Genomic DNA, 16043 nt, shown 5'->3' with positions numbered 1-16043 from the left:
CGATCCAGACCTCAGTTTCTTCGCCTCCTTGCATCGCGTTCTCTCGATTTGCTCGCATCGCATTCTTCACCAAATAGCTCACACGAAGACCTCTGCAAGCCACCGACTCTCGCAGCTAACTGCACCCAAGATCAAGAATATCTCAACGACTTTCTCCCGAACCCGCTTTGACGTTCGTTCGATGTTTGAATCGGCGGTTAAAGTCCAAAAATCGAAAAGCTCCCCCCTCCAACCTCGCGTGGTGCTTTCAAAGAACAATTGAATCCGATGGAACGTTTAGTCTCGGATAGTTGAAGACAGTTTGAGTCGTAATTGCGGTAATTAGCGGGTAATTCGTGACTAAACCGAATCCTGTGAGCAGACTATGAGAATGTTAGCACTGGTACGTGACAAGACGTTTTCCCGCTTCTCAGATCACACAATCTGTTTCTACGCATCTGGCATTATTCACTCTGAATGATGCGGTTCTTACCGTGCAGCGTAAGAAATTCAGAAAAAACGCGACCCGATCCGCGGTTTATAATTGGAGCCAGCCGTATTTGCACGTGGCGGTGACTAATTATCCACGTGCGTAAGCAAAGGACATCGGTATAATGGTTGACAATTTACACCTTGCCGAGGATTCAAGTTTCGGAATACAATCCGACAACGCAAGCTTCTCGGATTTCTTTCAGCGCAGCCTGTTTTTTCCTCATCTCATATTCAACGAGCAAACAATGATACCCGAGGCACATTCCATCCGTAACATCGCGGAGGGATGAAGGAACGGGAGAATAGAAAATAAATTCTGAAAAAGAAAAAATTTATAAATCCTTTTTTTGTATTTGCAAATAAATATATAAACTTGGAAAACCCTAATCGTTTATTTAGAAAAAATATTACGGAGAAGCAAGTATGGATTTCTCGGTAAAATATTGAAAATCGATTGATTTCCGGCAAAACCGGAAGTTCAAATTAAACGAGATATGGCAATTTTTCATACCCATCGTTTCTTTGTAACATCGTGTAAGCTGTAGATTTTTTTAATCGAGCCATTTCCGAGATCATCATGTTTTTGAAATTGGAAAAAGTGAAATGTGATGAAAATTAAGAAATTACGATAACGTCACGACAACACCCAAAGCTGCACTGCACCCCTCAATTCGTAACAGAGGGTCTCTTTATTTACATTCATAAGAAGGCTTCCCTTCTATTTTTAACCCGAGTTGAGTAGATCCAACGAACAGATATACGGAAGACCTTCGCAGCCGGGATATTGAACGTATCCTTTTTCCGCAGACTCCTGAGGTCCTGAAACCTATAATTGCCTCTCATTGCAGAGCGAATGTCGAGCCCGTGTAAAAATATTTAAATCTATCCTTTACAGTTTGGTTAATCGGCGAGTATATTGTTAAATTGTTGTTTGAGTAGCTGTCACTGCACATCGGTGATGCGACTCTTTGAGTGAAAGAGGACAGTGACTTGAGCATCTCGCCCAGCGAGTACAGAACGAACGAATATACACGTTCGGCTGATGAGATGATTGCTCCAATGATTAGTGGCGATGAAGCTACACCGCTGCTGAATTTCACGTATGTGCAACGACGCGTTACAGCTTATAATGCCTTCTGTGTAATGGGAACTTGAAGTGACGTCACTTGACACGTGTGCCGCGTGCCGACATTGCCGTATGAGATAAGCTACTTCCGTTCGTGATTAACCTAGGAAATGGTGGTTTTAGTTTGGACCGAACGTTTCAGGAAATGAAAAAAGGAAGGATAACATCCGATTGGCCTGTCGTACGTACCTATTTTCTTCGACACTAGAGAGCTTCGTTACGAGTTTTACGAACCTGGTATCGATCGTTCCGAAAGTACGGAGATATCGTTTAAAATCTTTGTACGTACAGGGATTGGATTCAAATCCAATATGGATGAGATAACGTGACTTAACGGTGGTGAATAATTTCTTCATCGTTGTGAAAGGAGTCGATGAAAGGTGAAAAAGAACGAGGCCTCTTATCTCGTAAACAAGTGTGCGATATATGCGGGTATAATAATTCGATAAAGAACGTCAGGCAGAAGCGGAGCGATGTTAAAGACGAACGGCGCAAGCTGGCAGGCAACAAATAAACCAGCATTAACAGAGTAAATCATCGTTGTAGCGATAAAAGGCGAGGGTCAATTCTCCCCGTTCATTGATGTGATAAATTATTCCAATTTTTTCATCGAGCGCAAAAGCTCTTCATTCACCATTCAAAATTTCAGGGCATGCAGGGGAAGTGGAATATCGGTATAGTCGATGATCAGATTATCGGTTCGTTTGCCAAGACCTGAATATGCGATCATCGAGAAATGGAAATGGAAATGGAAGTCTGTTGAACTCGGTGATGAGTCACATGTTATCACTAGATATATCTCGCGACCGAGTTCGGCATCACTGCTGTTCTCTTTGTAGCAAGAAAAACTGTGGAACAAGCCAACAGGATGTTAGTCGGGCTTGCTCTTTACATTCTCCGTCTCTCTATCCCCCTCCTCCTCCCCCCCCCCCCCCCCTCAGTTTGTACGATGTACTTCCATAACCACAATACAGACAGGAGTCCGCTACCGGTTGTGTGTTTGTACTTTAACTGCTGCAATTGCAATGAAATGTTCCAAGTCGCACGATCAGACGTCCACCGTACCGCCGCTCGATCGAAATTACGAACCTAAACCTCGATTAACCCGTTTCAGGACTTCATTCATGGAGGCTAATGGAGTTTCGAGAAGGAAGGAAGAAGAAAAAGACGAGAAAAACTATCCGATCTAAGATTGACCAAGGCAATAAACAGACCGTATCGAAACTCTGAAGTTTCCTATTCGTGTTCAGGGTAGAAAATGGATTTGGATCGGGTCCCAATCTGAGACCCTAATCTCTGTTTCAGTCTTATCTCGCGGCGCGGAGTGAAAAAAGCACAAGATTAACGAACAGTTTTTACAGTTTGTATACACCGCCGTTGAACGGAAGTGAAAAAATTTTACCCACCCGACAGTCAGTTGTTACCTTTATACATATACCTTTAGGTATAATCTTTTCAATTTATGTGATAATAATCTTGAAGGAATGAAAAGTTTTTATAAAAAACTGACTCAACGTTTGCTCTCTGCAGCCGTGCCTGCACTTTGGCGTTACAGGCATAATGCACGCGCATCCAACGATTCCGTTTCTAAATCAAGTGGTCCGGGTTCAGTGTATGATACGATGGTTGACAAAAGAAGGGTTTAAAGCATAGCACAAAGAAGACCAGCTCAGCCAAACACCATTAGAAAAGCTTTACCACGGACGGAAATGGACTCGCATAATATAACCCGAACTCGAATATGGCCAGGCCTCGATCCGATGAAGTAAATCGTATCAAAGGAACGGGACCGGGAATGGGGAAAAAAAGAAAAGAAAATGAAGGAACGATATACTTGTCATTGTCAAAGTCGACCTAATCCCTTCAACCTTTCCCCCTCATCCTTCGACAAAACGACCCTCACGTTCCACTGACAAATGGATATCAGATGACGGGGGTGGCTTGTAACGTGGATACATAGGGTTCGTTAGGAAACCCGTCGGAGAAAATCGCGTCGATTACGTTGCAACAGTGGATAAAAAAGCGATGGTAAAAATTCTGTCCAGCCGATTAGACGGGTTGAAATCGGTCCGAGACCGGTAGACGTAGCCGCATTTGCTTTTTGACCCAAGGCTTCTCCGGAGTCTGGATCTCCATTGAACGCTAAATATACCGTCCGGTATTTATAGCTAGTAGTCAAAGTCGCGTCTACGCCCGCAAGCACGCGACTGACTCAATCCTTTAGCTGCATGCCCGAGATGAAACGGGCATATCGAAAAGCCGAACCCACTCTGTGCAGAAACCATACCCCAAGAGTGTCAAAAGCTCTCAGCGAGTCTCTCGCCAAGTTGGAAACGATTCAAATTACAATTGAGGATCTTTCAGCTTCGACTTACCGATGAGAAGAGAGGATCATCGACGATGCACGTTCAACGATCCATTTCTCGCATTCTCATTCCTCTCACATCGTCGATGTCCGTGCCTGCTTACGGTGCAGGAATTACGCCATAATATGTAGGGCAGAATATCAGGCCTGGAGTGGTTTGGAGCGATTTGCCAAATTGTCTGACTCACTCCACTTCCGTCGAACACTCCTGGCCGTTAGTGCGGCTACAATAACCACCATTAGCTCCTGGATCTTGTCGTCGGCAGATTATACCCGCGTCCTCGCGTTTCCTAGATCCATTTCCACAATGGACGGATCATCCGGAGGCGTGACCTTAATCACCTTTCACCATCAGCCGGTGAAATTTTCGTGAAGGAAAACGGGGGAGGGGTCGAAGGTAACCGGGCGGCAAGAAAATCGGTCGTTCGAAGGGTCTCGAAGTTCCGGATTTTTATCACGATTGTGTTTTCGTGGTGTTCGTACTCACCGGGAATCATTTTACCGTCCGATACTTGAGAGGAAATCGAGGGGAGGAGAATTTCCTCGGTAACACGTGTTGCTCGACGGAGGCGGAGAATTTTCTCACAGGTTTCTCACCCCGACCCCTAAAACTTGGTATATATACATATACCTATTACAGGCTGTGCGAACGGATCTTGAAAAACTATTCAGGATATTCGAAGGATTTTCATGCGGGTTCCGGTGCGTTCGTCCCTTTCAAAGAACTCCCAAGTGCCGTATAACTTCTTTGGCCTCGTCTTATACCTACCTTACGCAAAACCACCCCTCCAAACTTCCGTTGCTCAACCTTCCCTTCTTTCCACTCTCCCCTGTGTATAATTACTTCCTTCTTTTCCCAACATTGACAAAGGTAAAGGTATCACCGACTATACCGATTCTACACGCGGACGCATCGATCATTGTCAAACAAAGGACAAGCTCAGCAAGGATCTCGCTGGAATTTCAGTCCTGATTAACCGACTAAACGACGATATTTCAACCCCGCTCGGATAACTTGACTTGACGTCAGAATTTCAAGAGATTCATTTGCTTTCCTTCTTGTTCCTTTCTCTCTTGTCAAAAACTTTTATGCACTGCATATTTCAGTGTAACAATTAAAGATACTGACTTATTTCACTGCCCAACATTGAACGCGTCCATGAGGTAAAAAAAAAAAAAAAACTTGCGCCAGACTTCCCGTCTCATAGAGCGTACGACAAATGTGAAAAAAAAAGGAGAAGAAAAATTTCATTCAATATCTCAAGAAGGACGTAACTACTGTTGCAGCAGACGAAAGTGTAAGAGGGGTCACATCGTGTGTCAACGAGATGAAAAAAAAAGTCCCGGACGTAAATGAGCCGAGTCCTTTTGGAATGAGAAACTAAGAATGAGCGCAGGGGGGAAGAAATGAAAAACGATATGTATTTCGTTTCGGATTCGAAATCGAGATGAAGGAGGAGAAGAACCTTATTACATAACACTTGTGCATGCGTTTGTAAAGACCTGAAGAAGCCAACGACAATGGAATCTTCGAGTGTGGAACTAGAGACGAAAAGCGATAGGGGTTATAAGATGGGTGTTATTTTTCTACCACTTACGTTAGAATCTGCGTGGTAGATTCTACAGAATGTTTAGATCCCATTGTCAAGGTTTATAGACGACGAAGGTTAGGAGACGATTTCAAGAGATTAAATAGACAGCGACCGACTCGGGGAACGTCAGATCTAAACGCCGTAATGAGACGTGTCGTTTTTCAAAGGCAAACGACTCGTTCAAGGTCCGTACTGATTACACCGCGTGAAAGAAAAATCCTTGAGGTAGGTTCGGCTCCTCCAATTTCCCCGGCTCGAATCCCAGAGGTGAAATAGACAGGCCAGACGTGTAAGAAATTGCTGCGTTAATTAAAAAGCTCAGGGTACGACGAACGGGTTGAAAGTTAACAAGAATTGAAAGAAAAAGGAAGGAAAAAAAACAAAAAAAAAAAAATACGTCAAGACGCAGAAGCCAGTTTGCCAACCTAACGACCTTGGAAACAATTCAACCGGATTTTATAACCGGCTGAATCCGCAGCGCGAAATTCGACGCGTCTCAATCTCGACGATTAGAAACACACACTTGCACACAGTTTCTGGTTCGTCTGATAACGCTGCCGACCATAAATCAGGGTGCGAGAGATCACGTGATTAATATACCTTTGGGATCGTGCGTTTCGAGTCACGGGGGACCGAGAAAAAAAATGGAGGGGTGGGGGGGGCTGTTCTTCCAATCCCGAAGTTACGTGAAAGCGAATTTTACACTGATTTCTCTGTGTTGCTCGATCTTCGTCAGCTGCGTCGCCAAAAAATCACTGCTGTATTCTGAACCACGGTTCGATTACTGGTTGGAAGAAATTGGTACATAAGTTAAACAGAAACAATTCCATTTTGAATGTGTATGATTGAATTGTTGTTAGAAGATTGACTGTAAACGCAGGGAAAAATTCTACGATACGCAACCCTGCAAACACGGACGTGTATCCGGTTGCCTAGTTGCGGGGGTTAACGATGTCGGTAAGAAAGAGCACGACAGTGACGATTTTTGGCTACCGGCGTCGTACAACGTTCCTGGCTTACGCGGGGAATAAAATAGAGAGTTCAAAAGGGTACTTTTTAAAGAATTTTAGACGCGTTTAATACCTCGAACCGAGAGATGCTTTTCGGAAATTTCATATTCAAGTTTCCAGACGACTCTTGTTAACTTTCAAACATATACATATACAGGTATACAGTTACGTGGATAAAATTGCGAGTCAACTGTCTGTACGAACGAAGAGCAAATTAAAAGTCAGACGAAGGGTAATTTATCACATTATAACAACAAAATTCCGAACAAACTTAACCAGGGATTTTCTGCATCGAGCCATGGCTTGAAATAAGTCACTCCAGAGTCGTGTGGGATTCAAACGGAGTAGATAATTTCACGTGTCACGGATCGTACGTGCAACGTAACCACCTATGTACCCATAATTTATGTAAAAATGAGTAATATTTTATAACTTTCGCGCGTATAGGTAAAACAGATTAAAGAGCGGTAAGGTAAACGCGCTCAATGTTTCATGGCCAAAGTGCTCTTGGCTATAAAAAATTTTTTTGTTTTTCTGATATTTTTTTTCTCTTTTTTTTTTTTGGTTTGTTTTCTTCTCGAAAAATTGATGTATGTAAAGTCTCTCCGCCTTTATGAATTCAGCGAGGCACGCTGGGGAAAGAGAATGAAATATAAAAGTGCCACGTATAAGATAAAGAGGAATGATATATTATTTCGAATCTTCAAACATACGATAGAAGAAAATTCAAAACGTTAAGAGAGAGATGAGAAGGACGACTTTTCTTTTTGTTTTTTCGCTTCTCGACTTATTGAGAGTAAAAGAAAACCGATCCGAACCTTCTCTACGTATTTTCAAACATTTAAGGGGACAGTTAAAAAATTAATCACTCGAACGTAACTGATTGCAACTTGGTTGAAACCACGTGTTTTACGGAACTTTGTTACGAGTTCAAATTTTAAGCAAATTGAAAAAGTCTGGAGTTTCACTGAACGTCTCCCCTTAACCGTCGGTTCAAATGTCCTCGTCTAGATGGCGGGGCAGCCATGAATCTGATCTCGTTGAGGTTGCCTCGACTTTTTAGTATTCTCTGATTTTTTCATTATTTTTTTTTTTTTTTTTTTTTTTTTTTTTTTTTTTTTTTTTTACACCTATATACGTAGACGATACAGCCACATTCCGTAATGGAATATAAACATGATCAGCGCGACGAGGGCTGATCCTCTCCCTTCTCCCTTCACCCTCTTCCTGTGAAATTTCAACGATGGAATTATTACACGGCAATTTCACCGTGTAACGTGTATTGCTGTATGTGTAAGGTAGGTACACGAAGAAGCCAGCCACCAAATTTTTCCTCTCTCTCTCTCTCTCTCTCTCTCTTATGTTTTCGTTTAATTATCTTTATTTTGCACAAATTGTAACAGGCAATTATTGTTCGGTAAAAGCATCGTCGCGGTTGATTAGTAACAACAAACAGTCAAATTTTGTATCTATATTGACGCAAGTAATTATACCGCAAGTATACAAAAGCGAGATAAATAACGAAACGAGAATTTATACTCTCGAGTAACGAAAAGAAAAGGATGCCAAAAATTAACTATAATACCTATACTCTTTTACGCAATTTTTAATTTTCAATTTTCAATTTTTACAAAGCTGTAATAAAACCTCTGCTCGGCCTCGAATCGCTGAATGGAAATTACCGCCCTAAATAGAGCAGCCGTTACCTAATAGAACTACCAAGACCTAATTAGGAATGAAAAAAAAAAAAAAAATTCAGCAATCAATCGTCGGCGTAGCAGACGGAGGCCGATATTCCCGTATAACAAAGGACGGTCGAGTACGCGTAAATTACAGTAATTTACCAGATTGACGAACGGACTCGGGAACGAACGAACAAACGAACGAACGAACGAACGAATGAATGAATAAATGAGGAAACGAGCCCTGGAAGAACGGATTGACCGAAGAAACGGAGTCAAAAATCCAGCAGCATTCGGCTTTTCGTTCGTACAAAATTTTTCATTTCCGTTGTTTGATAGAAGCTTGCAGCCGAGGACGAGAACCTGATTCTGGAATGAAGGATGGTAGGAAAACGAAAAATGGAAGAAGAGTAAAAAAGAAAGAAAGAAAGAAAAAAAAATAATAATAATCGGCAGAGAAACAGAAGCGGAAAAAAGAAATGGGTCGAGAGAAATTCCCTGGAAAGGAATTACCGCGTACATTCCGCGATTCGTCGTCGTCGTCGTTCTACCGTAAACAATACTTCTTAATTTCTCCGTTATTACCGATATCTTCAAGGAATCGGACTTCCGGTGAACCGCGGAAGCGGCGCTGACGATCTTTGAACGGGTTTACAAGAAAAACGTACGTATTTCACCACCGTCGCCGTCGTCACCAAGCGTGACTCGTTTCGTGCGGCTAAGAAACGCGGGTATTAACACACGCTGCTGGCTTACATAGCGGAACCCGAGAACCTCGGTGCCGTATAACATAAAACCGGAATAATTACGCGTACGTGCGTAACGGGCCCTTTTAAACCACCCGCAACGCCGACTTCGGGGCGACGCTTATTTTTCCTCCATTTTTTTATTTTTCTTTCTTCCATTTAGTGGTTTTCTTTTTTTTTTTTTCTTTTTTTTTTTTTTTTTCTTCACCTCCAACCTCCTTCACTTGACTCGATCCCCGTGTTTGTTTCTCTCTTACCTTGCCGACCATCGCGTTACATAGGGCGTTCGACGTCAACTCGGTAAACGGTATGAGACTTTTAAATTTCATCAAGGATTTTTTCTACGCTGAGAAAAATTTCATTTGTTAGAGTAACTAGAAGAATCGAGTAAAACGGGTGTCGTTAAAAAAACTGATTGCTGATTTTTTTTTTATTACTTCTCTGGTTCTAAAACGCATTCGCGATTTGGTTTTTCAAAATTTTATAACATGGTTTCAACAGGTATGCTTATAGAAAAAAGGGGGAAAACAATATAAAGAATGATTCTTAAAAATCGATACGACTAAACGAGATTCCGCTCTGTTTCGAAAACCAAATGTCTTTTTTTTTTTTTTCTTTCTCTTTTTGGTTTCATAAAAATCAATTTGGGTATTTTTGAGACCGGTTTAAACAAACATAGGGTAAAGGGCGTGATTAAAAACATTTGAAAAATTCTTTGTAAGCTTTACAGGGGTCGTACTGACGTAGGGAAAATTTTTGGTGAAATAAAAAAACGTCATGGTCAACCTTTAACTGAGTTGGCGTGGAATGCCCCATACATAACGTATATGTACACGTGAAATCTCGATAAACGCGAGGCACGCTTGTATGCATATACGGCGATAATTACATGTTTCGCGAATGATCGTAACAGGAGTTGACTTTGTTCGTGGTTCAGGATTTTTTATCAACTTTCGTTCCCACATCTTCTCTTTTTTGCACGGAAAGGAGGGAGACAGAGAGAAAAAACAAGTCTGGCAAATTTCTCATTATCCTTTGGACGTGAAAGAAAATCGTTTGACCACCGCAGGTGAATGGCAATTTTTATTTATTTATTTATTTATTTATTTTTTTAATTACGAGACGTTGAAAGGAACCGGGAACGTTATCGAGATGTGATCGAGGAGAGTCGTGAAAGTGTAGCAATTAAACGAAGAGAGAATTTAGGGAGTAGAGAGTGAAAAGAAAAATTCCTCAAGCGAGATAAGGCGCGGCTTTTTAATTACAACGGAATGAGGTGATACTTCGCAATATAAAACAGCTCGGCGATAAGATTACGAAGAAGATATTACATTGTCCGAAGGCGACAAAGGCGCGCTGCTTATAACACTTTATTACACGTTATATGCCGCTCCAAGTTTTTTGGGGTAACAGGGTAATTAAAAGATAGAAGAAAATTGAAGAGGATTTTCTTGCGCGGGGGGGGTGAAAATGTTGAATGATCAGTGAGCAAAAGTATCGCGGTGTCAAATTTTCAAGGACGCGAATATATCGACGTGTCACGAATTTTTCTAATTCTAAAAAATCGAAATAGGTGCAACAGAAGAGTTGAAAATTACAAAGGTAAAGTATAGACAAGTTGAAAAACAGTTTTTTCGCTATATTTTTCATCACCGCGACAAGGTAAGAAGTCTGTCTTTTTAGACTGATATTTTTCTAAAAACTGAATGTTTAAAATAGAAACCGATACTTTTCCTATATCACGAAATATGATGAGAAGTAAAAACTGCGACAATGTTTTTTGATTTTTCCGAGTCTATACCGTGTGACTTTTCGATACATTTCGTAAATTAGTGAATATTTTTCAAACTCTACGAACTGGAATTTCGCATTTTTGAAAATCCGATACCCCGACCCTTTCATTCTCCCACAAACTCACGCGCAACACGGCTAGTTGAATATTTTCCTTCCAAAGTGGGTATTATTAAAAGCGCAATGGGAGAAGCAAAGAACACTCCCAGAGTTGGCACGCGAACACGAAGAGATTCAGAAACACGCCAAGGGGATCGGAGTAGAGAAAGGAAACAAACTACATTACCGGGTGAGTTTCTGCGCCAAGAAACGAATAGAATTCAAGATGAATTTTTGCAAGCGAGGCCGACGCGTTGCGTTAAATAACTGCGACCGATGTCGAAAATATTCTTCGCTTCGCCACGACGAATTATTAACCGAGATACGCGAAAAGCCCCGGCAATAATCCTGTGGGTATAATAATTCGTCGAGCTGTTCCAATTTCGGCTATCGCGAGCTGGCTTTTAGCTGCGGTGAAGCAGAATCACCGCCAAACGCATCGACGTTCATCAATTTCCGAACCTTTTAACCTCTCCGTCATTCGATCATTTCGACTCTTGACCTTATCGATGATACCGGAACGCCATCGGCAGGTGAGCGCACTCGAAGCGATGCACGTTCGAAAACTCAATCGATCCCGTAATACGTAATGCCAATTTTTTTTTGTTTTTTTTCAGAAAGCCAACTCGACAATTTCGTGATTTCAAAGTTTTGGCAAATTGGCCAGAGGATTCCGTTCCGCCTGAAAGAAAAGCTTTCGATTTTTCTCACCGCAGTGTCAAGTGACCAATTCGTGTGGTTTTCCCATTATCAACCATTTTTCAATCGAGTAAAATTACTGGAATTTTCAATCGTCGATATTAGGACCCGCAAGCAAGGGTATTAAAACCGTTCGAACTTGGCCGACAAATCGAGTCTGGTGATACGTACGGTGTTTCTGGTGAGTACCTGAATATATCGAGGTACTCGAGCAAAGGAGTCGAAGTCGATACGAAAGCCATTGAACTAATGGTTATCGAAGCCGTGGCAGAGGCGGTGAGATCGGTTGAAACGATAGAACTAGCCTTGACCCTTTGAGTCAGACATTATTGTGCCGAGTCAATTTTTATAACAAGATAATATTCTGTGGTTTTTGGGGTCGCTGATTGGACTCGCAGCACTGAATTTTCAAAATCTGATTTCAGACTCGGAATCAGCGAGCCCAAAAACCCCTGGACAGAGTTTTTTCGCCGGATTCGATCGAATTTGAAATTTTTGTCCGCCATATCGGATCCACCATCTTCAATTTTTAAAATCGAATTTCAGACACGTAATCAGTAATACCAAAAACTTATAATCTATGTAAAATATGTACACGTGTAGAGGGGTAACTTTCTCTGAAATGAACTGTTCCTTCAATTTTTACGATTTTACTCACTCAATTTGTTTCTATCGATAATAATTCACATTATATCGCAATAATTACTCTCGAGTATTGAAAACCGGTTAGTATACTATCATAAATAGCAAAAAAAAATAAAAATTGCAAATAAATGTGTTTTCAAAGTTGTGTAAATACAAAAAAAAAAAAAAACGGATATAAAATAGTTGGTAAGAATACTTAACGCTATGACTCTAAAGGGTTAAGCTCGAGGGTGGAATTTTGGTTAGAATCTAACGAAAAAAAAAAAAAAAAACGAAATGAATCGAAAATGAACGATAGAAAGCAACCGTGTCGACATTGACCAGTAAAGCGCAAAATTACCACTCAAGGAATTTACATACATGCAAGTTCGACTCGCTTCGGGGCGTGACGAGCGTCGTTTATGTTATAAAATCGAATCGCTATCGAGACACGGCCAAGGGTCTTGTTAGGGTTTATCGCTGAACTTACGACGCGGGGTGCAGAATAAAGCACAAAGGGGTTCCTATGGCGTAAAAACGACGCTTGTGTGTTTGTAAGTAATTTTATTTTCTATTTTTTCCTTCTTCTTCTACTTCTTTTTTTTTTTATTATTACCTTCTTCGCTGATTTTAGTGCCAACGAGCCTCAGCGTCAACCCGCGATAAAATGGGGGCGAATCTCTGCTCCGTACACGGCGTAAGATTTCTTCTATTTTTTTTTTTGTTTTTTCACTTTTTACAGCCTATTTGCCGTTTTGAAATTTTACGTCGCCTTACGTACGGTTACTATTATATAACCTTTAAAAGGCATACGAACCTAAACGGCAGGCAATGAATGTAGATACAGATACTATACTTTATACGATCGAGAGGATCAACCTTCGGAGTGCCGGATCAACGTTGGCCGTTCCAAAACAGGGCGGAAGAGAAACCGAACCAATTTCAAACGGGCATCCCAATTTTATGGGTAGACTGATTTCCATTTCCAGAGGGTCTACCGACTCGTAAATTTTTATCGAATTTCAATTGTACGTTATACTTTCTTTTTTTCATTGTTTTCCTTTTTTTTTCTTTTTTTTTTTTTATCATCATCATCCGGCTATCAAATTTCTCTGTTTTTTTTTTGGCTTCAAAATTGACAAAAACTTGAGAAGTTTGAGAAGATTTTTATGAGAACGATTTTGAGAAGGTCAATTAATTAATTATCGATTTTTTGTGCGGCAATAATTTTTCAATGAAACTGTTTCAAAACATCGTATGTCTTGAAAAACATTCTAAGAACGTCGTTGCGTAACTTATACAGTTATAAAACTGAATAAAAACGTCGTAATATGTCCACTGCTTCGGTAGATACAACATTTTTAACAAGTAATTTTAATTGAAAATTATTAGTCAGGGCATTTTGATAGAATTTATAATTTTTAAGTACCGGTTTTAACAAATAATTGTTGTACAAGATCGATAATTTTTCGCGAAAATATTCAATTTTAGTAAAACATGCTCGTTTTACGATGAAAATAAAGAACTGTAATATCACAGAAATATAAATGAAGATAAATATGTTTCTAGGATTTAAAAAAATATCTATACACAAGAATTTTTGTCGTTCAAATTATTTCAATTGCTTATTTCGTTAATAAAATAGCTTAATACTGACAAGAGGGCAATAAATATTATTGATTTTTGACTTACGCATAAAATACGTAACATTATTTTGTTGAAAAAAAAAATTGACTACATTTTATTTGGATTTTCTAGACCAAAACTTTTTTTTATCATACTTATTGATAAATTTTTATCGTAAGATTTATGAAGATCAAACTACTCGAGAAAAGTATTTCAAAAGAATTCACTTACAATCAAGCTACGGACAGCCTACATCTCATTTTATCCACCAAAAAATTAAACATCTTACTACTAATTTTTTTGATTCGTTTACTTTTGGCTGACAAATTATTTAAATAGCATTGTAGAAAATTTGCTTAGTGTAGATACGGCACGCTTTATCAAGCATTTACTGTTCGTTTCTCGAGCAACGATGTCGTATGTAGTAATTTTTAGGTACGTACAAAGTTTTTAAAAAAGTATTAGACGCGTTCAAAGATGAAATTTTGTCAAAATTTGTCGGATCTTTGATTAATTTGATAAAACGGAATACTAAAAATTGTTATTTTGTTATGAAATTAAAGGGAACGTTTCTTAAAAATATTGTGTAAAAAAAAAAATCGTGCATTATTTCTAACAAAAAACCATCATACAAACCTTGTCCCTAAATTTCTCTGTTTTAGCCAAAAGACACAAACGACATTTTGTGCTAAGGACGGCAGTATAATGGTATAAGTTACGGTAAAATTATTGTCATTAGTATTTTCTTCTTTAAAAAAAAAACATCGCGACACGTTTCAGTTTGTAAAACCGAACCAATCAAGGAGTTAGCAAAGGATTATCGTTCCCTACTATGGTTCAAATGTAAAAGCTCTCTGTAAGGAGACGCTAATTTTTCATCATCTTTTTTTTTTTACCCTTGTTTTTCGTTTTCGCCAAGCGAAACGAGACGCGGTTTAATTAACCTGTGGATATAAGATACGGGAAAGGGTGCGGCGGCAGCTTGGGATACGCGGAAGAGGTTTCAAGTTAATCGGATTTAGTAGATGCAGATAAGGAGGCGCAACGATGTTCGGTGCATACATACCGGAGCTTGCGAGACGTCGTACAAACGAGCAATGACGCTGCTGTATAATTCCACTCGAGGAATTTCGCCCCCGTGAATCTTGTAGCGAGAGAAGTATCGAAATGAAAAGAATAAAAGAAAAAAGAAAAATAAAAAAACAACAAAAAGGAGGGAAAAAAAAAAAACGATGATCGGATCAGCGATACTGGAACGCTTTCACTGTGCCGAGACTAATCGCCTACCTAACTGATTACAGCTACTACTACATGAATGCAACCGTACAGATACCAACTTGAGAAATAAAATAAAACACACCGTACACAAGCTGAACACCGGTCCGGAGTTTTTTTTTTTTTTTTTTTTCACAACGAGTTGAAAATCTTGCTTGCTTAAATTGTGAATTGAAATATGGATACATTCGAAGAATATCTCGAATTTTAATAGAATTTACGTGCGTTCGGATTTGATTTCGTTCGCAAGAAAAAGAAAAGGAAGAAGAAAAAAAAAAGAAAAAAAAAAAAAACAAATCCGATAACGTCGGTAAAAACTGATTTCAACAAATTAGAAATACAGATCGGAAGATTTTCTAGAATTGAATAAGTGATCGGTAGAATAGTAAACAAAAAAAAAAAGTAATTAACGTTGTAGAAAATTCATGCCAACGGATTAGAAATATATTCTGTTTTTGTCTTTTGTACTTGTAAGTTTGACAATCACAATCCGTTATTAATTATACGCGAAAAGTGAGAAAAAAAAGTTTGTAAGAAAAAAAAAAAAAAACGTCTGCTCCAAATAATGATTTATTTATACGGCTTTGTGAGTTGAAAATTTACGAATTACATCATAGTTATTATAAATATGTTGAACATCATTGATTTCTGTTATATTCATGTTTTCTACGTTTTTGTTTTACAAGTTTACATCAGGTTTTAGCCCGGACTTATTTTTTTTTTTTTTTTTTTGAAAGTTGAAAAGAAGATGACGACGATCTTTGAAATTTCATCAACCGATCGTCCCTTCCTCTGTTAAAAAATTCAGCTATGTTGTACGAAATCGTAATCCCGCGATCAGAAGAAAGGGGAGTTTAATTTCCCAGCGGTGTGCAGGAGGCGTTAATTCGGTCACAATTCAGTTTGAATTATTGTAATATTCACACGGTTTGCAAGA

At 39.5% G+C, this 16043-nt stretch overlaps 1 protein-coding gene across 7 annotated transcripts in view; it reads right to left on the bottom strand.

Moving 5' to 3' along the window:
• LOC124174877 (E3 ubiquitin-protein ligase MYCBP2) overlaps positions 1 to 16043 on the bottom strand; it is a 164307-nt gene that overhangs the window by 37131 nt on the left and 111133 nt on the right. The gene's annotated exons all lie outside the window — the stretch shown is intronic.

This window comes from Neodiprion fabricii, chromosome 2 (genome assembly GCF_021155785.1).
Source record: "Neodiprion fabricii isolate iyNeoFabr1 chromosome 2, iyNeoFabr1.1, whole genome shotgun sequence".
In the NCBI taxonomy this organism is placed as follows: domain Eukaryota; kingdom Metazoa; phylum Arthropoda; class Insecta; order Hymenoptera; family Diprionidae; genus Neodiprion; species Neodiprion fabricii.
This window is presented reverse-complemented; position numbering and strand designations above follow the sequence as displayed.